The sequence below is a fragment of the Leuciscus leuciscus genome (assembly GCF_965113295.1).
Source record: "Leuciscus leuciscus genome assembly, chromosome: 5".
NCBI classification, from domain to species: Eukaryota; Metazoa; Chordata; class Actinopteri; order Cypriniformes; family Leuciscidae; genus Leuciscus; species Leuciscus leuciscus.
In genome coordinates this window covers 33,261,250-33,288,778 of record NC_138729.1, presented here as the reverse complement: position 1 = coordinate 33,288,778, position 27,529 = coordinate 33,261,250, and the positions used below count along the sequence as shown (strand labels likewise).

The following is a 27,529-nucleotide window of genomic DNA, read 5'->3' as shown; positions in this document are numbered from 1 at the left end:
GTTTCTCTGCACAGACATGATTGATTTGCAGATTGAGACAGTGATTACAGATTGTGGGACTGTTGTTTTGTTGTTGTTATGCTCAGTGACAGGTGAAGCAACGGAAGGAGCAGATGGCTCATGCCCATGTCCCATTCTTATTGCTCAGTGTGAAAATCTGTCATTAGATCATCTCCGGTCCATAAAGCCCTGTATCTTATTTCTTTTTAGTCGTGTTGTCATACGACCACACTGAAAATCTTGTATTCAAAATCTCAAAATTTGAACCTAGAAAAAATGAACACATTATAAAATGAAAATATGTAAAATAATAATTTTAGAAATTAGACATTTAATTTTAATTAATTTAATTAATAAAAAAATAAAAAAATAAATTCAACATTCACTCTAATTGTTTTGCTGATAATATAATATGTATCTTTTTTTGTGGTCTAAGACTTTTGAACCCTACCGTATATAAACAAATTTGAACATCAGATCTTTTTCTATCCTTCTTGCTGCACGTGAAGTTTTTATTTAGCTTGACCTTTTTTGTGTCAGATAGCACAGGTAAGAGAGGAAACTCAAGCCTCTCTGTGGGAGCTGCTTCTCGCTGCTAAATGAGATGGCCAGATGAAACGTCGAAACTTCATTACTTTAGTGCTCTGTACTCAAAACTGTTAGAGCGGTCAGTGTTCAGTGACTTTCCTATTAGACTTCCGATTAAATCTACTTAAATTGCCTTTGTCGTCTCACCATGTGTACACAGGCCAGGCTTCACCGCAGGAGTTATGGAGAGGGAGATGTTTTCACCAACCAATTAATCACATCTCTAGAGTACATGGTTTGGAAATAAACAACCCCCAAAGCCCTCAATCTGGAGACTAATTCTTTCCTCAACAGATGGCAGGAGCTTGTAAACACATTTTGAGGGAAGCTTTGAGCAAACCTTTGCATTGAGGAAAGCTGCTAAACTTTGACATAGATAGCATAGATGTACAGATGTGACGGCAGGGAGTCTTGTCTAAGAATGCAGGTGTTTTTCTTCAGCCTTTAGCTCACTGACTGATGGAAAAATATCATTTTAGAAAGGGAAGGAGCATTTTTGGCAACAAAAAAAGTATGACTGTGAATCTTTGGGTTAGCAGTGAATCGATTCAAAAGTGATTTTTGCTAATTTTAAACAATTGGACCTAATTCAGGAGCGTTTTCTTAGAGGAGGCAAGGGAGCCGGTGCCTCCTCAAAAATTTGGACGAGAAAATGATCCATATTGCAAAATAAAACAACATAAATATTACAAAATGTCCAACAGCGACACCCGCAGGTAAAGTTACAGTGGGACTCCGTGTCTCTCTTGTCTCCCCTGAGCCCATTGACTTTTACCAGACCCCTAAAGTGTGCGCTGGGTGTAGTGGGGTGTAATTTAGAATGAATGGGGGAAAGTAACGTGAGAGGAGGCAATGCCTCCATCGCGCTATGATTGGCTATGATTGGTTATGATTGGATACGATTGATTTGTGTGATAAATTCCCTCCTCTTGTTTTCGTGCGCGTTCATGAATCAGTCTGAATGAACAAAATGATGGCGTTAATGGGAAGACTAATTAAAAGTAAATAACTCAGCCACTTAGATATTACTGTGATCACATCAAAATCAAATTTGAGATGGCCTGAAAATATGAAGACTGGGGTTTTAGTGGTTTTAGTGAGGGTTTTAGTGGGCAATCAGCTTGGTGAAATTAAAGGTATAGGCTATACATTTTCGTGTCGTTGACTGGTGTTTACAGAGCTTGATGACTGATGATAAGTTTACTATTACAAATAATAGCTGAACATTAGTTCTCAAATAAAATGTTACAGCCTTTATTGTTTTGGAATAAAAGTAAAAATGCTTAAAAACACTAACTTGATGAGATTTATATTTGGTTTTAATAAATAGAAACTTAATTACATTGTTGATGAAAAAATACAAAATGGAATTGTATTTGTAATGTAAAGTAATGTTTATTTAACCAGGAAAAAATTACAACCTTATGTCCACCAAAACGTTTTTTCCCCGCGGCTAGCATATTTTTCCAGTTGTTTTCAATGGGAGCAACTCGTTTTTAAAACGGCAGGAGCGTAACGAGGTGCTGAGCATCTATTTCACGCTGAAACGCTGAGCGCTCAGCATTTTTTACTGGTCGCCGAGAGTTGAAGAATGTTCAAAATGGGTAAAATGCAGTGCTCATCACTGTCACTTTTTACCCAGCCGTCCAATCACAGTGGAGGAAGGGCGGGACAAATACCACATCCAACCAACTGTCACATTCTGCTAGTACAACGTAGTAACACTTCCGCAGATATTTCGTATCATAACAACAAGCAAACCGTCTCAACTGAAAAAACGCTGCACTGCCAATATGTTTTCACAGCTAAGTGTTTTCAGCAGAGCGCCTAGTGTTCTCAGCTGGCTAAAAACGCTTTGGTGGACACGCGGCCTAAGTGTAATGCATAACACACATTTAAAAACCTGAAGACTTTGCCTCCTTATTTTAGAACTCCACTGCAAGCCACTGTAGAATATATTTTAAATATTGAACACTAATGATTTGCAATTCATCTAATTATTGCCATTTTAAACTGATTATTGAGCAACACAGTTTATATTTTAAGATGGATGCATATGATCTGGCAGGATGTGTAATTAATGCAGCTAGAAACCAAATGAATTGTTACAAACTATAAAGGAAAGATGATTATTTTGTAAATTATAAACTCTTAATCAAGCTTTTTTTTTTTCTTTTTTTTTTCATGCTTTCTAAATGTCATAAACTGTATGGCTGTGAAGCACTGGCCTGATTCTCTATGAAGTGTTGAGGTGGTCACTGTGGGAATACTTAGACGATGACTCCAACCCACTTGAGTGTTAGAAGAAAATGGAAGAGATCAAATACCCTTTATCTCACTCAAATCGGCAATGGCTTGAAAGCCATCAGTGACGCACGCCTTCAGATGCATCTACAGGGAGACAGAATATAGTTTGAAGAGTAGAGAGAAACCAATTCCCACTCATTTTATATTCGGAGTTATCAGTATCAGTGAGTTGCACAAGGATGGTTAGAAAATCCAACGGGAATCTGCATTAGTTACCTCATCCGTGAATAGTTGTGTGGATTCCTCGCTTGCTGTAGAATGACACAAGGTGACCATGCTATTGACTAGTTTAAGGGTGGGTTCACACTTGTAGTTAGGTTCTCTTGGTTCTTTTGGCCTGGACCAAAAAAGGAAATGATACATTTAGTCTTGGTTCACTTAACATTCACACTGCCATTTTTAACACCGCACCTAAAGATACAAAACAAAATAAAACAAAAAACATGTATATTTTGTGTGACAGAACATCCAAAACAATTCTGTGTGCTGGGCTAAATGCTCTTGTTGCATACGGTGGTATTTTTACCAGCAGAAAACTCACGAAGAGCTTAGAAAATATGCAAAGGTGTCAAAACAGCTGGAATTCCTCCTTTACTATTATCTGCTGCAAAAAAGACAGTGGTTCCGACGCCTGCACTGAACTGTAATGGGCAACATTGCCATTATGTCGAGAAAAAACAGGTATGCTTGAGCATTGTATTCTTTTTAGGGTCGCATCTTGTGATTTCATGTCCTGTTTTTGGTTAGTTTAGATGTATTTGGTCCATGTTGCGTTCAAAGTTCAGTCGAACTGCACCATCGCTTGTTTGGTGCGAACCAGGGCTCACACTTATTCAAATAACCCGCACTAACAGAGCAATCGCACCATAGTTAGTTTTAATTTAATCAAACCAAACCTGCCAAGTGTGACAGTGATCACAGACAATTCTCATAATATCTTTATTTTCCAACCTATTTATTATTTTGTTTAGTTGAACAAGATGAGGGTGAATTTTTGAGGGCATTTGAGTTTAATTTTAGATTTTTAAATGCTGTTGAAGTATTGATAATTGTTAGTTCATCATCATCATAACCAATGCATTTATTATTTATTATAACCAATCACTTAGTCATGCTGTTATGCTGTAAACTATTAATATGGATTTAAAGAGTCGTGAAGTGGTGTTATTATTTGTGTGAATATATTCTTAGATCCAGATAACTTTACAATTAATGAGTTGATTTGCTCCTTAATGAGCTTGTCAATTTAATGGTCTAGGATAATGAATGGCAGATACCGACGTTGTCTAATTAAACCTGCTCGCTCAGGTTCTAGACCTCATTTGAAAAACATGACAAATGTTGGCAATATGTAAACCAGGCCTTGGCTAAAATTATTCCAATATGGTGATTAGAAATGAACCATTAAAACAGATTGCATTTCCCATCTGCATGGATTGGCCTGCTTTGGCAGACAGCTGGATGCAGAGAGAGAACACAAGACTGGATTCACTTTTATGATGAAGCAGTGCTCACTTTGCAGGGATAATTTTCTTATCGTGAGATGATGGTTTTGGCAAAAGCTTAATTTTGTTTCTATGTTATGTTTTGTACTGCCTAGTGAAGTTCATGGAAGTGAGTGAATGCAACACAGTTGCAACTTAATTGTATTGCAATTTGATTTGTGATAGGGAAGTTTACTTAATACATTTTGAATTGAAAATTAGACTATAACTGGACATATGGAAATCCAGATCCAGACTGACACCAGTGTTATTTTAGCATTATTTATACTATTATACTGTACTGTGGTGAAAAGATATTGTCAGTTACATAAATTTTGTTTGCTTCTTCAGTTGTTTTGGTGTTGTTGATTCACATTGCTTCTAGATTGTGCAGAGTAATCAGAGAATGCAAATGATGCATTTGCATTAAATAATTATTTTATAATTATAAATAAATAATTATAAATAATTGCAGTAAATAATTTTTTTGGGCCCTGGCACAAAATGACCAGCTAACATCATTTTTCTAATCGTATCATAAGCTAGGAAAGTGTGAACAAGTATTAGTCAAGATAAATCATTCTATTATTCTGATTGGATTATAAGAGCAGGCTGATTGATATAAACGGAAAGAAGTGTTTCCAATCATTGTGTTATTGTGTTAGCAATGGTTACCTCCAAAGAAAGACAGCCATCATCGCTTTGCATCAAAATGGCCTCACATGCAAGGAAATTGCTGCAAAGAATATCACACCTGAAAGAACCATTTACTGGATCATTAAAACTTCAAAGAGAGAAGTTCAACTGCAGTGATGAAGGCATCAGGACATCCCACAGTTTCCAGCAAGCGCCAAGAACGTCTCCTCCTAAGGAAAGAAGAAAAGGTGAACACTACCATAAGTGCAGTGTCGCACCAACAGTGAAGCATCCTGAGACCAGCCATGTGTGGGGTTGCTTTTCATCACAATTCTGTCCAAAAAACATCGCATGAATAAAGAATGGTATCAAAACATCCTGCAAGAGCAAATTCTCCCAACGACCCAGGTGCAATTTGGTGATGATCCTGTGCATCTTCCAGCTTGATGGAGAACCATGTCACAAGGCAATGGTGATAATGAAGTGGCTTGGAAATCATTTTATTGAAATTTTGGATCTGTGGCCCGGCAACTCCCCAAATCTTAATCCCGAACCTGTGGTCCGTCTTCAAAAGACAAGTGGACTAGCACAAATTGTCAAGTCAAGTCACCTTCATTTATATAGGGCTTTTAACAAAATGGACTGTTTCAAAGCAGCTTTACAGTGAAAATAGGAAATTAAAGTAACATGGATTGTTATGGCTTTACAGCAGCTCTAGAATAAAGTTATTGTCCAGCTGAAGTTAGTTTTGATTGATTCACTTCCATTGCTAAGATCATTAGTTATTAACTTAGGGGGCGCTTACACGACACCATTCTAACAGAACAACAACAGTGCCTGCTTTAAGAAAATAAATAAATAAATAAATAAATAAATAAATAAATAAATAAATAAATAAATAAATAAATATATGAAGAGTTCAGATGCAAAAGCCTCTAAATGCCATCTGAAATTTTCTCATAGAATGATAATTTTTATCAAGCTTGTTCAGTAATTTCACTTAAATGACAATTAATAGGTAATCTTCATTGCCATTTAAGTGAAATTATTGAATTTAAATATACGAGCTTGATAAAAATGATCATTCTATGAGAAAATTTCAGATGGCATTTAGAGGCTTTTGCATCTGAACTCTTCATATATATATATATTTCCTCGCAGATATCATTTCTTAAAAAATAAAATAAAAAAGGAACATAGTTGTGAGGATACTGCCTTTTCTAGTATCTTTGACAGAAAAGGTAGATTCGAGATCGGCCTGTAATTGACTATTTCTGTAGGATCAAGTTGTGGTTTTTTAACAAGCGGTTTAATCATAGCCAGCTATAGCCAGTTTTTGGTACGTATCCTAATGACAAAGATGAATTAATGATATTAAGAAGAAGAATGAATAATTCATAAAATATTATGAATTAATATTATCTATGACCTCTGGAAGCATCTTTTTCAATAGCTTAGTCGGTATAGGGTCTAACATAGGCTACATGTGGTCGATTTGATGATTTAACGAGTTTAGTAAATTCTTCCTCTCCTATAGCAATGAATGAATCGAATTTTTCCTTAGGAAGACTACAATGCACTGCCTGATGCGATACTGTAGTAGACGGTTGCGTAATTATAATTTTCTCCCTGATATTATCAATCTTATAAGTGAAGAAGTTCATGAAGTCATTACTGCTGTGCTGCTTGGAAACGTCTGGGGTTGAAGCTTTATTTTTCGTTAATTTAGCCACTGTTTCTATTTTCTTCTAATAGGGTTGAAAAATAAGCAGATCTAACAGCTTTTAATGCCCCTCTGTACGCAATGGTGCTCTCTTTCCATGAAATGCGAAAAAATTCTGGTTTTGTTTTCTTCCAGTTGCGCTCCATTTTTCTGACTGCTCTCTTAAGGGCCTGAGTGTGCTCGTTGTACCACGGCAACTTTAATCAAACTTCAATTAACTTTAATCTTCTTTAAGCGCAACGGAGCAACTGTGTCTAAAGTGCTGGAAAAGAGAGAGTCAAAAGTTTCTGTCGCAATATCGAGTTCTTCTAAGCTATCTGGGATGCTGAGATGATGAAACTGATTAGGAAGATTATTAATAAAGCAATCTTTAGTGGCAGAAGTGATAGGCCTAACATATTTGTAACATGGAGTCGGCTTTGCAGCCTTGGCTAAATGAAGTATACGCAAGACTAGATAATGATCTGAGATGTCATCGCTCTGCTGCAGAATTTCAACGGCATCAACATCTATTCCATGTGATAATATTAGATCTAGAGTATGATAACGACAATGAGTAGGTCCTGACACGTGTTGTCAAACTCCAATAGAGTTTAGAATGACTTTAAATGCCAATCCCAATGCTTCTTTTTCGTTATATACATGTATATTAAAATCAAAAAACTTTATCTGCAGCCAGTACTAACTCTGATAGAAAATCAGCTCAAACGTGATTTATTATTTACATTAGATAGTGTTACATTAAGCACCAACACTTCAAAATAATTATATTTGAAACTAGACTTCTCAGTAATTCTGAAGATATTACTATAAATTACAGCAACACCTCCCCCTTTGCCTTTTAGACGAGGTTCATGTTTATAACCGTAATCTTGCGGAGTGGACTCATTTAAAGTAATGTAATCGTCTGGTTTTAGCCAGGTTTCTGTCAAACACAGCACATATAGGTTATAATCTGTGATCATATCATTAACAATAAGTGCTTTTGAAGTAAGGGATCTAATATTCAGCAACCCGAGCTTTATCATTTGTTTATTTGTATTATATCTGTTTTTTATTTGTTGAACATCAATTACATTTTTACCCTTAAATGGGTTTGGGAGTTTTTTGTATTTCCTAATTCGAGGAACAGACACAATCTCTATATGATGATATCTAGGTGAAAGAGGCTCTATGTGATGGGATTTATCTGACCTCAGTGACGTGAAACAACTAGCAGACGGTCGGTTTAGCCAGTCTGTCTGCTTCCTGACCTGAGCTCCAATTCATGTTTGAGCTCTAAGACTATGTGCCATATTACTAGAGAGAAGAGCGGCACCATCCCAGGAGGGATGAATACCATCTCTTTTCAACAGGTCAGGTCTGCCCCAAAAACTTTTCCAATTGTCTATAAATTCTATATTATTTTGTGGACACCACTTAGACAGCCAGTCATTGAGTGAGGACAGTCTACTAAGTATCTCATCACTCCTTCGAACAGGAAGGGGGCCAGAGCAAATTACAATGCCTGACATCGTACTTGCGAATTCACACACCTCTTTAACGTTAATTTTAGTGATCTCCGACTGGCGAAGTCGAACATCATTAGTGCCGACGTGAATAATAATCTTAGAGAATTTACGATTAGCATTAGCCAGCACTTTTATGGCGCTTTTCCACTGCATGGTACGGCTCGGTACGGTTCGACTCGGCGCGGAACGGTTCGGCTCGCTTCGCTTTTCCACTGCGTGGTACGACTCGGCACGGTTCGGTTCGCTTTAGCTCGGTTGCTTTTCCACTGCAGTTAGTACCGCTTCAAAGTGGGTGGGACTGATCGTTATAGTTGCCGTCTCTACTTCCATGACATCATCATATTAAATGCGAATTTTTCATTCCGTGTTTCCCCATCCGCTCCTCTGCAACCAACGAGAGGAACGTCTGCACCTCGTCCACTGACCACGATTCAGCCATTTCTTTTTTGAAGTTTATACTCTTTTTTTTTTTTTTTTTTTGAAGCAAATACTTTTAAAACAGGCGCTACAGCGTTGGCTGTTGTCTACTGGCTATTTAAATCTAGCGGGTTTAGTGTCTCATGTCGTAAATACAATGACGCTGGTAGTGATGATTCTGTCTGACCAATCAGTGATCTGCAGTGTTTTCACGTCACATTTTAGTATCGGTACGGTACGCTTGGAACCTCAACAGAGGTGGTACCATTTAAAGCGAGCCGTACCGTACCGTACCATGCAGTGGAAATGCGCCATAAGTAGGGTTGGGTATTGGTTGGGTTTTATCCGATACCAGTACCTACTCGGTATTTTTCAAACGGTTCCGGTGCTTAAACGGTTCTTAAACCGGTACTTAAGAAAACGAAACCGCACACACTTTATCAAAAAAATAATACCTGTGTGTGTTTTCTGAAAAAGATTTTCTGATTTCTGATTAAATTAAAAACTGTGCCCGTTTAAAAGGCTACTGATGTAGCCGAAAACACTTGTTAAGATCAAAATTTTGTCTTCTCATATTATTTATATATATATATATATATATATATATATATATATATATATATATATATATATTATATTACGTATTATATATTATAGACTTTTACAAAACAGAGAAATATCTGACACTGAGCAGAAATATTTAACACACATAGCCTCATATAAATATAATAATAATAATAATAATTAAAGCTGCAAGCAGCATTTATCGGGGTTCAAGCAGTTAAGGCCTTTAAGGCATTTAAGCACAAAAGCATCAAAAGTTATTAAGTTTTATTTAGCAAGCATGTAACCACTGACATAATAGATGGAAAAGACCATTTACAGCCAATACAGGCAATGTACCATAGGAAATATATGGTTTTAAAGCTTTTTATAGCTGTTATAGTGCCATCTATGGACCGATCTCCATAAAATTCTTTACTGTGACCTCAAATTGAACCCATACACATGTGTACTGAGTTTGGTGAAGATATATAATTTACTTCTTGAGTTATAGCCATTTTAGTAAAATAGGCTCCTCCCACAATAATTTACCACATTCTAGTATTATTTACTATGATTTACCATGTTTCTAGCAATTATGTGAAGTGTCAGTGCAAATGAAGTGATAAACACTGACAAAATCTGATTGTGTTATAATAGTTATTGTTATATAAGTGATTTTTAGAGTCTAAATATGAATGTGAGCACATGTGAAAAGACTTCATTAATAAGTAGAATGGCCAGCAGAGGGCAGTAGAAGACCACTTATTGGCTCACTTTCACTTTAAACGTCATGATTTTCACCTGTTTTCTGGACTAAAGCAAACCAGTTTTTCCATGTTAACTCAATAATGCATGCTTACACACACACACACACACACACACACACACACACACACACACACACACACACACACACACACACACACACACACACACACAGAGAGAGAGAAATAAACATACACAAATACAAATATGTTTTTAATGTTTTAGAATATGTTATTGAGAAAATATATTTATTGGTCTATTAGAATTCCTTTGTGATCTAATAATATAAAAAAGAAAAGAAAAAAAAAAGAAAAAAAGATTGCTTTTTAAAGCATTTGTTTGTTTCCCAATACTGAAAACTAATGAAAAGATCATATGTAATACTGCTGCTCCCTCTAGTGGACAGTGGTATTACAGCTTCCATCTTACAGTTGAAGTGATTGAATGAATTAATGAATGGGAATTTGGTTTTTCACTTATATCTCGGGAACCAGAAGGCGAAAAATTCTGAAACTCAGAGCATAGATATTGCTTGAGGAGCCCTGTTGAATGAGACCATCAATTATTTACTATGATTTACCATGTTTCTAGCGTGATTTACCACATTACTAGCAATTATGTGAAGTGTCAGTGCAAATGAAGTGATAAACACTGACAAAATATGATTGTGTTATAATAGTTATTGTAATATAAGTGTTTTCCATGTTAACTCAATAATGCATGCTTACACACACACACACACACACACACACACACACACACACACACACACACACACACACACACACACACACACACACACACACATATGTTTTCAATGTCTTTAGGATGTGTTATTGTGAAAAAATATTTTAATGGTCTAACCATTTCATATATTTCATTGTGATCTATATTATCAGTCCAATAATAATAATAATAAAAAAATAGCTTTAACCATTTGTTTGTTGGCCAAAGCTGAAAGCTGATAAAAAGATTAATACTATGTCTAATACTGCTGCTCCCTCTAGTTGACAACAGTGGAATTACAGCCTCCATCTTACAGTTGAAGTGTTTGAATGAATGAATAGGAATTGGGTTTTTCACTTATATCTCGGGAACCAGAAGGCGAAAAATTCTGAAATTCAGAGCATAGATAGTTCTTGAGGAGCCCTGTTGAATGAGACCATCGCGGTGTTTTTGGGCGATTGGAGCCCGGAAATATGACCGTTCAAATGCATATCTATTGGGGCTTTTATCTCTGGAATGCCCTGGGCAAATTACACCACATTTGAATCGAAGCTAGCCAAGAACTGGCCCTTTCCAACGAGCTCTCACACAAGGTTCGGGGTGGTCTGGGTCGGGAGTTTCGGCCGTTCAAAATCGGGGGTCCCACGAATTTGCGATTCGTGGGGGGCGCGCTCCCGAGGCCCGCGATGACACGTTTCGATCAAGAGCCCGGAGAGGACCTTACCATCAAAATTTGAGCGCGCAACGACTTTCCGTTTTCAAGTTATGAGTGAATTTGTACTGGGGGGGCGTGGCCTAAATGCCGTTTTACTTTCGTTTTCATGTTAAATGTTAAAATAATGATTTTATCAAGTCTAAATATGAATTATATAACAATATTAGGGAGTAGTATGATGAAATGACAGCAGGGGGCAGTAAAATACCACTTATTGGCTTAATATGGTATTCATTTTAAGGCTACATATTGAAGTGACCCTATTATAGCTATCCAAATTAAGTAGTTCAACTTTTTCCTGACAATTATTGATCTAGTGAGTCCAGAGAATTGTATTGCACTGGTTTTTAACATTATTTTATAAACATTATATGATCATATGGAAAAGACCATTTACAGCCAATACAGGCAATTTACCATAGGAAATATATGATTTTAAAGCTTTTTAACAGTTATAGTGCCACCTATGGTCTGATCTCCATAAAAATTTCCATGCTTCTTTAGCATGTTATGTCACATATGCTCATCAATTTTTGTGAAGTTCTGAGTTTTCGTTTAGGATTTATAGGCTTTTGAGTGCATTTTGCCACGCCCATTTTCTTTATGACCCAATATACCCATGTGAAAAATGCTAAAGTTCAACTTTTTTTTGATAATTATTTATCTAGAGAGTCCATAGAATTGTCCTAGACTTGTTTGGTTCCGATCGGGCGAAAAACCTAGGACTAGTTCGCAAAAGTAGGTTTTTAACATAATTATGAATATTTAATGAACGGTTTGATTGACAGCAATGGTTCTTGAGGCAAAGTTGTTCAGCATGAGCAGATCTATCAAATGATATGCATTTTGTGACAATAAGTGTAACACCACGTGATTACAGAGCCATTAAACTCGTTAGCGCCAACTAGTGGCCGATTTCTTTCAAAATTCTTACAGACCTCTAGGGCCATGAGTCGAATATGCCCATCGAGTTTCGTTCCGATTGGCCTCCGTTAACCTTGTCTAATAGGTGCTCAAACTTCATTGGCCGATGGCGGCCATGTTTTTCGAGATACACCAATGTCCTCATAGACATACATGGCACCTTGGACCAAGACACTGCATACCAATTTTCAAGTCAATCGGACTAACGGTCAGGTGGTTATAGCCTGTTTTATGTTTTTTCCATCTTATAGCGCCACCATGTGGCCAATCGCCGCGATTTTTGTATTGTGACCTCAGATTGACCTCTTACACGTGTGTACCAAGTTTGGTGAAGATACCTCATTTACTTCTGGAGTTATAGCCATTTTAGTAAAATAGGCCCCTCCCACAACGTACGTTTTGGCGCCCCTTAGCGTCCGTGAATCGAAATTTCAACTTTTTTTCGATAATTATTGATCTACAGTCTCTAGAGAACATTTCTGCACTGGTTTGGTTCCGATTGGGCGAAAAACCTAGGACTAGTTCGCAAAAGTAGGTTTTTGACAAAATTCAAAATGGCGGAAAATCTATCATGGCGGAAATGAAATCGGAGATATACATTTTGTACGTCAGGCGTCCTGCTTTCCAATGATATAAGACACTTGAGTCTACGACATACGGTCTAGGAGTTATGAGCAGTTTCACGCTTTTGGTCGCTATAGCGCCACCTATGGGCCAATCGAGTTCATACTTTGATACGTTCTCCCCAAATTGAGGACTACCATTTGGCCAACTTTCAAGGTTCCAGCTCTTACGGTTTGGTCTGCACGATGCGTTTTAGGGGAAAATAATAATAATAATAAAAATCCTTACAATAACAATAGGGTTTCAGCACTTCGTGCTTGAACCCCTAATAAACTTTATTTTTATATAGCGCCTTTAAAAAGCATCTCAAAGCGCTTCACAAAGCATACAACCTACAATAGAGCAAACAATTCATTAATAAAATAAAACAATGAAATGTATAATAAATAAAAATAATATAGCAATTATAAACAGTTATATAAAAGCTACCCTAAACAAATAAGTTTTCAGGGAAGATTTAAAAACACTAAGAGATTCAGCTTGCCTAATCTCCACAGGCAGGGAATTCCAAAGTTTTGGAGCATTCGCCGAAAAGGCCCTATCACCCATGGATTTAAGTCTAGTGTTCAGGACAATTAAAAGGCCAGCTTCCGAGGAGCGAAGATCACGTACTGGTGTGTAAGGGGTTAAAAGTTCAGTGATATAAAAAGGTGTCAGTCCATGCAAGGCCTTATAAGTAAGCATTAGAATTTTAAAATCAACACGGAATCTGATAGGCAGCCAGTGTAAGGATTCCAGTACCGGAGTAATGTGATCCCCTGTTCAGTTACCAGATAGAATTCGAGCGGCTGCATTCTGTACCAACTGTAGTTTGTTAAGGGTAGCTTTTGAGACCCCGGCCAGCAAGGCATTACAGTAATCAATTCGAGAAAATACAAAGATGTTAATTAGCTTTTCAGCCACAGGAAGTGACAACATGGGACGCAATTTGGCTATATTTTATAGATGAAAAAATGATGTCTTGACGGTGCTCTGGACATGAGGAACAAATGTTAGGTTACTATCAAATATTACTCCCAAATTTTTTAATTTTGTTTGAAAATGAAGTGTAGAACCTTCTACACTTAAAGCTGGAGACCCAGCCTTACGTAGCTGGTGGGGCGAACCAACGAGCATTACTTCCGTCTTGTCACTGTTCAGACATAGAAAATTACTAGACATCCATTTTTTTTATCTCAGAAATACATACAGAAAGATAGGACACAGCCACATCAACGTCAGGTTTTGAATGTATATAAACCTGTGTGTCATCTGCATAAAAGTGAAAACTGAGACCAAGTGATCTCAAAAGTTGACCCAGGGGATAAAGGTATATGTTAAAAAGTATAGGGCCCAAGATAGAACCTTGAGGAACACCAGATTGCACTACACCAATAACAGACCTACAACCACCCATAGCGACAAACTGCTTTCTATCAGAAAAATAGGACTTAAACCAGCTTAGTGCAGTATCAGAAACACCAAAAACAGATTCTAACCGAGCGAGTAAAACATTATGATCAACAGTGTCGAAAGCGGCACTAAGATCAAGAAGAATTAAAATAGAGAGACAGCCAGAATCCGAAGCAATTAACAAGTCATTAGTGACCCTAACTAATGCGGTTTCAGTGCTGTGGAGTCTCCGGAATCCTGATTGGAGGGGCTCATAAAGATTATTTGTAGCTAGATGGGAGTGCAATTGAGTAGCAACAATTCGCTCTAAAATTTTGGCGAGAAAGGGGAGATTCGAAATTGGCCGAAAATTATTTAGATTATCAATGTTTGTGTCTTTTTTTTTAGGTACAGGAGTCAGAGCAGCAGTTTTAAAAAGTGCCGGCACCACACCAGTGCACAGAGAATCATTCATAATATTCAGTACAACAGGACATAAGGTAGCAAAACATGATTGGAACAGACAAGTTGGTACAGGATCAATTATGGAAGTGGCAGCTTTCATTTTTGAAACCTCATTACAAAGTGATTGAAAGTCCAATGTTGAAAAATTTGTGAGAAGGGTACCGGAAAATTCAGTAGTGATCTTTTGAGGAAGAGATGAAGGCAGAGCAGAGATAATACATTTACGGAGGTTATCAATCTTGGAGCTGAAAAAATCAAGGAACTTATTACAAAGATGGGTCGAAGCTGGAGCAGTTGAATAACTGTTACATTTGAGTAGTTTGTTAATAGAATTAAACAACTGTCTTGGGTTATTCTGATTGTTGTCAATTATCTGTGCAAAATAAGCAGACTTGGCCGATGAAATTTGGAGCTTATATTCAAGTAAATGTTCCTTCCAGGCCTGGTGAAAGACAGTCAGGCCAGACAAACGCCACCTGCGCTCCATTGAACGACAGGATGCCTTCATAGCACGCAGATTCTCATATACCAGGGAGAGGAACGACCAAAGGAAACCAGTCGTGATTTCAAAGGAGCAAATAAGTCCAGTCCAGATGAGAGAACAGAATTTAACATGAGAACTTTGTCCTCCAGTGCATCAGATGACGAAAACACGCTCAAGGAAGAACCAATAAAGTCAGAGAAATCAGAGGGTTCAATCGATCTCCATTTACGATAGTTAAGAATGCGAGAAGAGATAGTGTTTATGTCCGGCAATTCCATATTAAAGACAATAGACAGATGATCAGATAGCCCTAAGTCAGAGGTGTACAACTGTGAGACAAATGAGCCGTTTGAAATCACCAAGTCAAGAATATGGCCTTTATTGTGTGTAGGACAGTCCACGAGCTGGTTCAAATCAAAGCACTCCAATAACGATAAAAACTCTTTTGTTGTTGTAGAATCTTTTTTGTCCATGTGGATGTTAAAGTCCCCCAAGATTAAAGTTCTCTCAAATTTGAGGCATAGCAAGGACAACATATCTGCAAATTCAGATAAAAAGTCTTTATTGTTCTTAGGAGGCCTGTAGACTGTAGCTATGGCAGTGGAAGTGGGGGCAGATACACTCAAAACAAGACATTCAAATGAGTTAAACTGTGGAACAGCCACAAGACTCATGTTGATTTGGTTATTATGTAGTACAGTAATACCCCCACCTCTGCCAGAGGAACGCGGGAGATCAAATAAACCATATCCAGCAGGAGTAAGTTCATTAAAAAGAAAACCATCGGACTCTTTGTGCCAGGTTTCTGTTAAACACACAAGATCCAGTTTCCGATCTGTAATAATGTCAGATAGTATCATAGCCTTGTTGTTAACAGATCGTGCATTGAAGAGCGCCGAATTCAACAGACGGGGAGCCGATGGAGCTAGAGAAGCCACCTCGCGCTTAAGAAACGACAAGTTGTTGAAATTAACCCCCCTAGGCCTACACAACAGCGTTTGAGATTTGCGGAGAAATGCAGGATAAATAACAGTGGATGTAACAGATGATGTAACAGATGATAAGGAAAAACTACGCCTTGAAGAGCGATGTATATAGCGCGTCGGTCTCAGTATTCCAACATGACTGCAGAGCGCGTGTGTGTCATCCACCAGATAAAAGTTACCCTTAAGGTTCGACAGTTGGCGAGCAGTGTACCTTAGGGCCATGTTGGGGAAGTCCACACCAGCCGGGACCTCACAGTTGTGCAAATCCTGGTAGGGACAGCAGAAGAGGCGATTCCAGCGAGGAACAGTCAACGATAAAAGCAGTAATCCAAAGAGTGAAGCGTGATTCCACATCATAAAAGTCGTAATCCAACGGGTGAAGCGTAATACCTCCTCACGATTAAATAGGCTTTCTTCGTATACTCCAAAACTCTTAGTAAATGCTCATCAAAAAAATAAAATAATAAAAACAAACAAACGGGAGAAAGGAGCGGCAGCCAAGACGCGCCAGCGTACCCTCTCAAGTAAATATACTTGATATACTTCATACTTGATATGCAAGATTTGCAGTTGCCATTAAAATACTAGACTTACCCGAAGAGGAACACTGCAGCTGAACTTGAGTGTCAGCGGTTTTGGGTTCGCGCACATACTCATCTGAGACGCGAGCACACACACACACACACACACACACACACACACACACGAACTCGCGCACATACTCATCTGAGACGCGAGCACACACACACACACACACACACACACACACACACACACACACACACACACACACAAACTCGCGCACATACTCATCTGAGACGCGAGCACGCACACACAAACTCTCCGCGCACATACTCATAGTATAGACGACGCCTCATAAATAGATCGATCTCTGCAACGTATTGAAGCGGGCGTCCGAGTGAAGAAAGTGCGGTGACACAAGAGAAAGCACTGTATCCGAGCCACTGATCGCAGCGGCAACGAGCACTTTGATCATTTAAAAAACACAGTTCAGCGCTAGATCTTCTATTATTTAACAAACGAACTAAATGAATGCTCTGCTGGTTAACTGGAGATGTTTTGTTATTGGATCATTCGTGCCGCGAGATGTTTTATAGGAGGCGGTGAAAAAAGTCAGGCACCGAAAGTTGCGTTCTTATTCGGTCTCGATACTACCATTTACGTCGGAACCGGCTCTCTTTTGGAACCGGGTTTCGGTACCCAACCCTAGCCATAAGTGAGCCGTACCGTACCATGCAGTGGAAAAGCGCCAAAGCGTGCCGTACCGAACCGAGCCGTACCGTACCATGCAGTGGAAAAGTGCCATTACATTTGCTTTGATGTCAGGCGCTCTGGCTCCCGGCAAACATGTGACTATGGTGGCTGGTGTCTCTATTTTCACGTTCTGTGTTATAGACCCTTTTACTGTTTGTACACAATGATGACGTATGCGCACGCATATTGGCAACGGAAGTATGGCGAGAATCACCAGCATGTCAAGCTACGCGAGCGGATTAAACAACAGACGCGAGCATTTTTTATTATGTCCTCGCTCCAATCAACACGTTTAATCGCCTGCAGCCACTCTTCTGAAACGGCCGTGATCCTATCGGAATAAATAAAACTTAAGCCCCTTGGTGGAATATCGATTAGTGCAACCGTAAACGAAACAACCAGACATTTTGATGCTGGGAAACCGTTTTGATAAACTTTCGGAGTTGCTAACACGTTAGAGCCAGTGGGGAAAAACACCACTTCCGTTGCCAAAATGCGCGCGCAACTATTTGATCACGTGGCCTGTAAAAGGGTCTATAGAATCGCCAATAATTAGGGCACTTTCAACAGGATTCTCAGTGGGTGTTTCACTGAGTGGGGAGAATCTATTTGTTGTGGTAATCGGAATGGAAGAGCGGTGTTTTGTCCCGCGACTACAGCGTCTCACGGTCACCCAGTTGCCCTGCTGTACTGGCTCTACAGCCGGTACCGAACAATGTACAGAGTTCACTAAGCTAGTCGCATCCAAAGCAGTATCTAAAGCCCTTGCATTCTTACTATCCTCGATTAAAGTTTGGATGCGTGTCTGTAGTTCTGAAATCTTCTCCGTCAGCCTGACTATCTCCCTGCATTTATCACATGTAAATCCTTCTGTGCTGACAGAGAAGGCTATGCTTTACATGTGACACAAAGTGCAAGTGACAATAACAGGATAAGACATTACTCACCGTGTTTGTTGACTGCTCCTACTTACCACAGTTGTTTGATAGACTCTTTAAAAGCGTGCGAGAGAAAAAAAGACTGCAAGCACGGATGGCAGGTTAACAGGCTAGCGAGATACTAGCGTGTTGTGCTAGCGATAACGATTTCGATAAAAGCTAGCGATGTCAGATTAATGTGATATTAGACTATATCTAATATATATTGATGAGTAAGGTATATTTAGCAATATAAACAAAAAGGAATGATAGTAAATTGAGATTCAAAACAGAAAGCTATACGGAGCTTACAGACCCAAACCAGCAGCAAGGCAGACGGGAGCAATCGATCAGCAGCAAGGCAGACAGGAGCAATCGAGTGAAGTCACGGCCTTTGTGATAAACTCCAAGCACTAATAAGGCAATAATGGATCGCCATTAGTCAGGATATGGCCCAGAAGCTTATATCCAGTTATGAAGAAGAAGGGTCACCTCTAAATATTGTAAATATTGACTCTGCATATATTGAATGTTTTTGCTAATTAAAAGGCATTAAAACTTATGAAATGCTTATCGTTGTTTTCCAGTATACCACAGAAACATGAAAAAATAATTACAAATCCTGAAGCAGCGAACTTTGCAAAACACAAAAATTATGTCAATGGCAAAAATTTTGGCTACATCTGTATTACTATTAGTATTTATTAATATTTTGAGTTTGATTTTTTTTTTTTTTTTTTATAATTTCAGTTTTCATTTACATTTTTAAGTTAAAGTAATTATGTGATTTTTATTAGTTGGTTTTTTTTTTGTGTGTTTTATTGTTTGTTTTATATTTGTTTTTATTCTGGTTTTTTAAAATTATTTATTTCAGTTACCGAAAATGACTTTTACTAGTTTTAGTTTAACAACAACAACAACATTTAGCCCATAGCGATGTAACATTTTCCTGCACATCCGTTAATATTTCATATTATTTTCATTTTACAGATTTCCAAGAATTTAAATCCTTTGCTAGATGTTTCTGCTTAGCCTTATTGCAGTGGAGCTGTTTTTAGTGTCTAGTGCTTGTATCTCCTGATATGGCTAGCATCATATTTGTCTTTTGGCATAATGACCTTTCGCCACACATAGTGTTACACAGGGAGCTATCATCTCACCATTATACTGCTGTCCAGTGAGGTCTAGAGAAGAGACAGAGGACATTAGATAAAATCTAGTCAGTGTCCATGTTGGGACAGACTATATGACAGTATGTTATATATGAGTTTAGGCTTAATTATTGACAAAGCAATGCTGTTTTATGTCAAGATACAATAATCTTACAGCCAAAGCTCATGCTATGCATTGTGAAACTAGTCAATAAAACAGCCCAGCCCTGTTCATTTATTACCTGAGATACAGTAATATACAGCGTCATTAAAAGTGCTAAGTTTGGATTTCCTAACTGAGTAACTAAGTAAAATGTAAATAGGATGTAAGTGTTGCATTATGTTTTGCAGTATTGTTATCTATAGCATATACAAATCTTTGTAATCCTCAAAGTACTCACAATTCTGTCATATTTAATGTAAAGAGGCCTGACTGCAGATTAACTACCATCCATCCAAAGAGCCACAACTGTGAGTGAAATTTAGATTAAAATGATCCACTCCTTAAAATGATCCACATCATGTTTAGTCGTTGTTAATGGACACACGGTCAGTAATCTCTCGATTTTGTTTACCCTCATGTCGTCCCAATGCTATGTGAATTTTGAATTGAAATGTTTATATTATATAAATGTACATATTACCCTTTTACTTTAATGGCGTTTCTGGACTTGCTGGAAAGGTACATCCCTTTAACTGTATGTTGTGTTTGCGGTTTGTTTTGTTGCTTTCATTCTTCATTGCGTTGACCACTTTTATCTACAGTAGACACTCATTTCTGTTGGATATATGTTATATTTTTGCATAGTAGCATTACATATGTCATCTGGACTATATTTTGTTTAAATTAAATCAGAATTCCCAGAACTTCTTTTGAGTGGGTTTTATTTGATTATCAGCAACATTATGTCTTCTCCCTGATTTTGCTACTAAGAAAACCATTAAAAAATGGCATTTTTAATCTGAGTCAAAGCCATTTCACTGTGCACAGAGCTTGTAAACTCTCTCTCTTTGCGCACACACAGTCAGTCCATGTCAGGTTGTTTTCCAGCTCCTCTCTTTTCAAGCTTCCAGTGCTCTTAATTGGATTTGCCAAGATGAAGGGTGACACAATTACACAGGCAATGGTAAATTTCACAACATGTGCTCAAAGAAGCTCACCAATTTTCTTTTCCAATAACAAGATCTCGTTAAATGTAGTCTAGTTTTTGCATCCATATTAGTTATTTTCCATGAAGAAAAAAAATGGACTGTTTACATTTGTATTTAAATGGACAATCCATCTCACTGATCATTCATTCATTGTTCATACACTGTACAATAAGGTTCAGTTTGTTCAGATAAGTGAGTGCACTAGGTATCATAAACTAACAAAGAATAATACTTTTCAAGAATCCTTAAGAAATCTTTTACGGTTTCCACAAAAATATTAAGAAGCAATATGTTTTTCAGCATCAAATCACTAATTATGAATGAATAAACATTAATTATTAAATGCTGTACAATGAAATGTTTGTCCAGTATTAATTTGTGTTATCTAATGCAACTAATTAACTAATTATCTAATTAACTAATATTAGCTAATTAAACATTTTACTGTATTGTAAAGTGTTACTGATTCAGCTGTTCTTGAGTGATAGCTGTCCAAACACAGGTCTGTCTTCGCCCACACTGTCAAGCTTTGAGACATCTAAATCCTTTGTGGATTTGTGAGAGTAAGTCTCCTCATTAAAATGTCCTTTTGCATCCGATAGAGCAGCCAGGAAGCCAAACTAACAGGAGGACGAATGTGCAGAAGACCCTGTTATTGTTGCATTTTCCACATTTAACTTTTTCATTGTTTCTTTAAATGCCAGACCACAGAGAACATGGTAATGTCTTGCGTCTCAGTAAGTTATGTAAAAAAGGTACATTCAGCAGCTTGAAGGACTTTTAATGGGGTAGTAAGAGCTGTTTTTAGAGGCACACAGTTTGAGTTGGGTGAGGTCCAGACTCTCTCAGGACAAGCATTCATTTCCACCATTCATCATTTATGAATGATGATTACCATCAGCTAAATTTAGTGCTGTGTGTGTGTGTGTTTTCTCTCTAATGCATCCTAACTGTTTCTAGAGCTTTTTTCAGTTGGGATATCCCCAGATGGATCTGATCCCCACAGCTTGCTTTAACTCAAGCACATCCTGTGAGCTGGTTATGCAGGTCCGCAAGTTTTATTTGGATTTGGGAAATGGGGAAAACACCAGAAGCTCCTCCTCTTATGCCCCACCCACACTGGTTGCCCTATTCCTAGACAGGCGGTGACCTGTACAAAGGGACGCACTGGAGGTCTTAGCAACGTCTTATGCAGTGCAGGGAGGGGAACACCCTGGATGTCCCATGTTATGAACAATGGGTTCTTCTTCATCTGGGTCCCCTCCCTATTGAACGGATCATGCCTCCATCCACCAGCCGACCACTCAGGAAGCTCTCGGTCCATGTGAGTAAATGAAACGAGGCGCTTTCATCTCTCTCCATCCGCTAATCCCAAATTCACTAGCTCGGGGTTAGTAGGGCACATAGAGGTCAGCTCAGGATTTGGCAGGGAAGGTGCCTGCTGCAATTTTTTTCTTAAATATGTCTCTGACTCGTCTTATTAGAGTCTGTGGAAGGACGATGTTTCGTATGTCTTCTCTCTATGACAACAGTGATATAGAGTGAGTGACCGTGGCTATAGTAGCTTCACTGAGATAATCTGCGTTATTCAATTAAAGTGACCCCGATTACAGCTTGACACACTCAAACCTGACACACTCTTGTAAGTTGCTTTGGATAAGTGTCTGCTAAATGCAAATATAAATGTAAATGAAAATGTGTGTTGAGCGTTCCAGAGATGCTGTATATAAATGCAGGATAGAAAAATAGTTTGAGATTTGACAATGTGAACACCAACTGTTTCTTGATAGGAGTAGCAATACCTTACTACGCCCTGTTCAACTGGTTGAAACTGGCTTTGGTGAGTTTCTAGATGAAATTATGTGGTTATATAGAACAAAATGATTTGGTCTTTGTGTGTCCTTTTTGCTTATTTGCCTTTTAGTTGTAAATGAAACCATATCTCAAGCTTGATTGATTCCCAAGTGTGTAATCCAATTTTACCCCTGACCTCAACTGACACTTTCATTTCATTTATCATGGTTAATTTCAGCTTTAATTTCACTAATGTACCCTCCACCGAACATGTAAGGAACATTGAGAAATATTGAGATATGAATCCTGTATAGTTTAAGAAAGTACTTTCGTATGTCACACATCTATCAAACAGAATTCTACAGCATAAAACATAATACAAGCTTTATAATAAATAATATAAACAGTTTTTAATGTCTTGTGAAATATTTGTAATGTTTTTGAATTTTTTAAGTTTTTAACTTTAAATGGTTTTATATTTTAATATATCATATATTTAAAAACACAATTTATTCCTGTGAAAGCAAAGCTGAATTTTCAGCAGTCACGGTCAGAAATCAATCCCATTGGATCCAAATGGGGTGGTGGTAGCGCAATGGATAAGACACATGCCTTTGGTGTGAGAGACCCGGGTTCGAATCCACTGTGAGACACCAATGTGTCCCTGAGCAAGACACTTAACCCCTAGTTGCTCCAGAGGCGTGCGACCTCTGACATATATAGCAATTGTAAGTCGCTTTGTATAAAAGCGTCAGCTAAATGAATAAATGTAAATGTAAATCATTCTAATATGCTGATTTACATTTCTTCTTATCAATGTGGAAATTGTAACAAAATATAACAATGTAAAAGTTTCTACTGCCACTTTTGTTCTAAAGACAATGCAAATTTCACTGACAAAACTGAATTGACATGCTTTCATTTTGTGCTTTATTAGGTTGATTTGTGTAATTTAAGAAAGAGGTGGCTTTATTGGTAAAGAGAGAAATGTGTTGCTTTTTGTCAGCTATTCTGCAGAGTTTCGGAGATGGTGTTTGTTATCTATACATCCATAATGAACTCTTTTTTGGGCAGATTTTCTTAGTGTCTAATGTCTTTAAAACCATTTAAAATCATCTATGATTGTCTGATTTTATGAATTTAAATTAAGCTTTTAAAATGAGTCAGTAAGGAGGCAAGATGAGATGCTCCAGATAAAGAGGAGGATGTTAGTAGAATAAGTGTAGAGAGCAGAATGAATGTCCCCTGCTTGCTGCCCCCATGTGAACTGCACTCACATTAGCACAAGTGTGTGTGTGTGTGTGTGTGTGTGTGTGTGTGTGTGTGTGTGTGTGTGTGTGTGTGTGTGTGTGTGTGTGTGTGTGTGTGTGTGTGTGTGTGTGTGTGTGTGTGTGTGTGTGTGTGTGTGTGTGTTGTTTGAAATGGATCCTTCTTAATGGCTTAATGGATGCAATATAAAGCTGTTGTTGATTATAAAGTAGATGCTGAGACCGCTTCCTATGATTTTCCCATCACATCTCTTCATTTTCTTGTCAGTTTTTAAAAATTGACCTTTAAAACATAATTTGTTTCTTACAATGGAAGTAACAAGCAACTTGACAACATCTTAAAAATGTGGTGCAGTTGAGATGAGACACAACACAAAAGTATAGTGAAGCAGTCTACTTGCAAATTGCATGTGTGATATCTAAATAAAAATTCTATGCAATGTGACATTTTTCTTCATCACCAACTCCAACTTTGCTTGCAAAATGATAGAAAAAGATTCTCATTTCCCACAATAATAGAACGACATAAGTAAATTATTAAATAAACAAGTAAATGAATGATCAAATAAGGCTGACGATATGACTATAGGCTAGCATATCGCCCAACTTTACTCTATTCATTGCTTTCATCTGCCACAGTGATGTCTTTAAAATATATTTATTTGTGGGATTTTCTCAGTGGTTACAGTAATTGTGATGAATATCATGTAAATAATTTGAGGAACAATTTTAAATGATTTACAGCCTTTATTTTTCCTATTCCCCTGTCACACTGTTTTTTTTTTTTCTCCCTGTTGTCATCAACTTCCTGTTGTCACTCCAGCCTGTTCCTCTCTGTCCTCACATTGTGTCCGTTCTTAGTGTGGGATTACCAGTGATTAATGAATCAATCTGATCACACCACATCAGCAGTGAGGATTCTGCTGTCCATTACTGTATGAATAAAGCTCTCCTTCATTCAGTGTACTGGCTCGATATGTAGATCAAGAGTCCACCATTTTACTAATTAACCAGATAGTGTTACATACATTAAACACGTTCCCTCATTACGAATTATTAACGTGCTACATGTCCTTTAAAATCATGGTATTTTCTTATTAGTGTAGCTACATTATACATGTACAGTGAACAAAAGATGCGGGTTTAACAGTTGGCTGTGAATGCTATACATTCACAGAAATGCACAGACACACACATCAATGCTAAAGCTGTTATGTCTGGCCATAACAAGCAGTAATGCTGTCTGTAGGTCAGAGCACATGCCCAGGGGCTTCAGACATTAAAGCTGTTAGCTGGATGTGTGATCTGTGAACTTCACATAGTGTATCTTGTATAAGTCTTAAGAAAATTCAGGTTCAGTTTTAATGGTGTTGTATTTTACAGGTAGAAACAGCCACACACGAGATAGGAGTAAATGCTACATGCTTTTCTCATGCAGCCATTAGTGCTTTTAAGTATTTTATTTATCATTTATTTAAATATTATTTAGCCATAATTTAATAATTCATGAGGAATTAACTGAATGTGGGGTCAGCATGGTATTTTTTTTCATAGAAATTATTACTTTTATTCAGGAATGCATTAAATTAATCAAATGGGACAGGACAATTATAATGTTACAAAATATTTGAAATAAATTGTTCTTTTGAACTTTCTATTCATTAAAGAATCCCGAGGGGGAAAAATCCACCAAAATGTTCAGCAGCTGTTTTTAACAATGATAATAAGTATATATTAGAATGATTTCTGTTGGATCATGTGACACTGAAGATTGGAGTAATGATCACAGGAAAAAATACATTTGAAATTATATTTGAATAGAAAACAGTTCTTTTAAATTGTAAAAATGGTTCACAATATTACGTTTTTCACTGTATTTTTGATCAAATAAATGCAGCATTTCTCTTTTTACTCACTTTTTAATGCCCAGAAGGGGTATAAATGTACAGTACTTGCCCAGTAATAACAATCAAATAAATGATATATTGTTGTGACAAAATCATTAATTTCATTTGTTTTATTTAATATACATTCTAACAATGATAAACAGTTGTTTAATTGAATCTCTGAACTTTGGCACAAAGTATCTCTTGTTCATGTAGGTTGATGATATGAGCATGTCAGACTGTGTAAGCCATAAAAGGTATTGCTGTTACTTATAAGTGCCCACTAAATTCACATTTCATGTTCCAGGGGGCCCTTTAAGTAGATGGATACCAGAGAGGCCCTGCCCTGGACCATTTGCTGAGGGGACCCTGCAGTCTTCATGCACAGTAATGTGTTTAAATTAGTGTCTGGTTTGAGACCATCTCTAAGCTGTTGCCTTTGTTGTACCTGCCTGATATTCAATAGGGCATCTCTCTTTTTCTTTCTCTCTCTGTTGTATAGCTGATATGTTCAATTCTTTCTTTCATCACTGCAGAGCGTACAATTGAAGTTTCTCTCTGAGAATAGTCATCATTTGTCCGTTCATCCTCTCACGCTGGCATTCTCTGACAGCCTCCTCTGAAATCCCCATCCCAATTGAGTCGGCTGGCAGCTCTGTTTTGTTCCCTTGCTGACTTGAATAGGTTTTAATGGTGCAGTTTCATGTTTGAAATTAAGACTCCTGGCTTAAGACAGCAAACCAGACTCAAGAGCCCTGTGACAATCGCCGCATCCAACATTTGCTCTGAAATCCAGGCCTAGCCAACATAATGTCTGAGCTCTCTGCAGTCAACAGACCCAAACATCTTTTCTGGAGGAGGCAGACAAGTTGTTTTGGATGGTTCTCTTGCTTGCGGAGTCCGAGTGCTTGACCTTTTTGTGGTCTTTTTGTCCACATCATACTTCTGAGAAGATGGCAGTCTGGATTCCTGCTGTAAAAGAGGACTGTAATTCTTCTCTTACTGAGTGAAGACACTTGCGTTTACTAAGTTTAGAAATTCCCCGGTAACCATCTGTCTCGAGTTCTGCATGTAATAATTGTAATTAGGAAAACTTGGTTTGAATGAGCATTGGCATACAGTGGGCAAAAGTGATGGCCGGAGGGGATATTTAAGAATGAAGAATACACTAAACATGGTTACGGTATTAAAATGACAAAATTATTTGGCAAGAACAGCTTTTATTTTAAATAGATTATTTTTGTTTTGTTGTAACATTAACATCTTTACTGACAATTTTGATTTATTTAATGTTTTCTTGGTGATTAAAAGTATTTTCTTTCAAGAAAAGAATAATCTTCTTGACCCCAAATCTTTTAACAGTAGTATAAGTAGCACAGTGCTGTGTGTTTTAAAATTAAGTTATATATAAACCGTTACTTTTTCCTCACCTGGGCTTTGCTTGCTTGTTTGTGTTTTATATATAAGCTATACTTTTAAAAAAAAATGCCTTGGCTTATTATACAGCTTATTATACAGTACTGCACACACTAACAATGCCAAACTGAAACTGAGAAAGATGGCTTCAAGGTTTCTGGGTTGAATTTTTATATCAAAATTGATTTTTATCAGCACAAAGCTTTCCCTGAACATAGTTGAGTAAAACCTCAAGAAAGATCATAATCTAAGAGTCTTGATTTTTAGTCATAACGCTATTTTGATCAAACGAGTTACTGTGGTTTGCCACTGTAGATATGGTCTTATTCACAAAACTCAGTGCTATTTAACCAAGTGTTATTAATGTAGCAAAAGGAGATAAATAAAATTTCTTTCAA

The 27,529-nt window shown here is 37.5% G+C and overlaps 1 protein-coding gene and 1 long non-coding RNA gene across 5 annotated transcripts in view; both read left to right on the top strand.

Annotated features, from left to right (window-relative positions):
- Positions 1 to 27,529, top strand: part of camkk1a (calcium/calmodulin-dependent protein kinase kinase 1, alpha a) — a 130,895-nt gene that overhangs the window by 19,133 nt on the left and 84,233 nt on the right. Inside the window, exon 1 of one of the 4 annotated variants that reach the window (XM_082170660.1) lies at positions 21,577 to 22,091. The exons of the other annotated variants lie outside the window; for them this stretch is intronic. The gene's annotated coding sequence lies outside the window, so the exon portion shown is untranslated. Of the gene's footprint in view, positions 1 to 21,576; positions 22,092 to 27,529 lie in introns of those variants that run through there. 4 annotated transcript variants of the gene reach the window in all.
- LOC309498656 lies at positions 8,379 to 19,172 on the top strand. Its single transcript, XR_014206012.1, has 3 exons — positions 8,379 to 8,988; positions 17,515 to 17,679; positions 18,079 to 19,172. It is a non-coding gene; the product is annotated as an uncharacterized lncRNA (long non-coding RNA).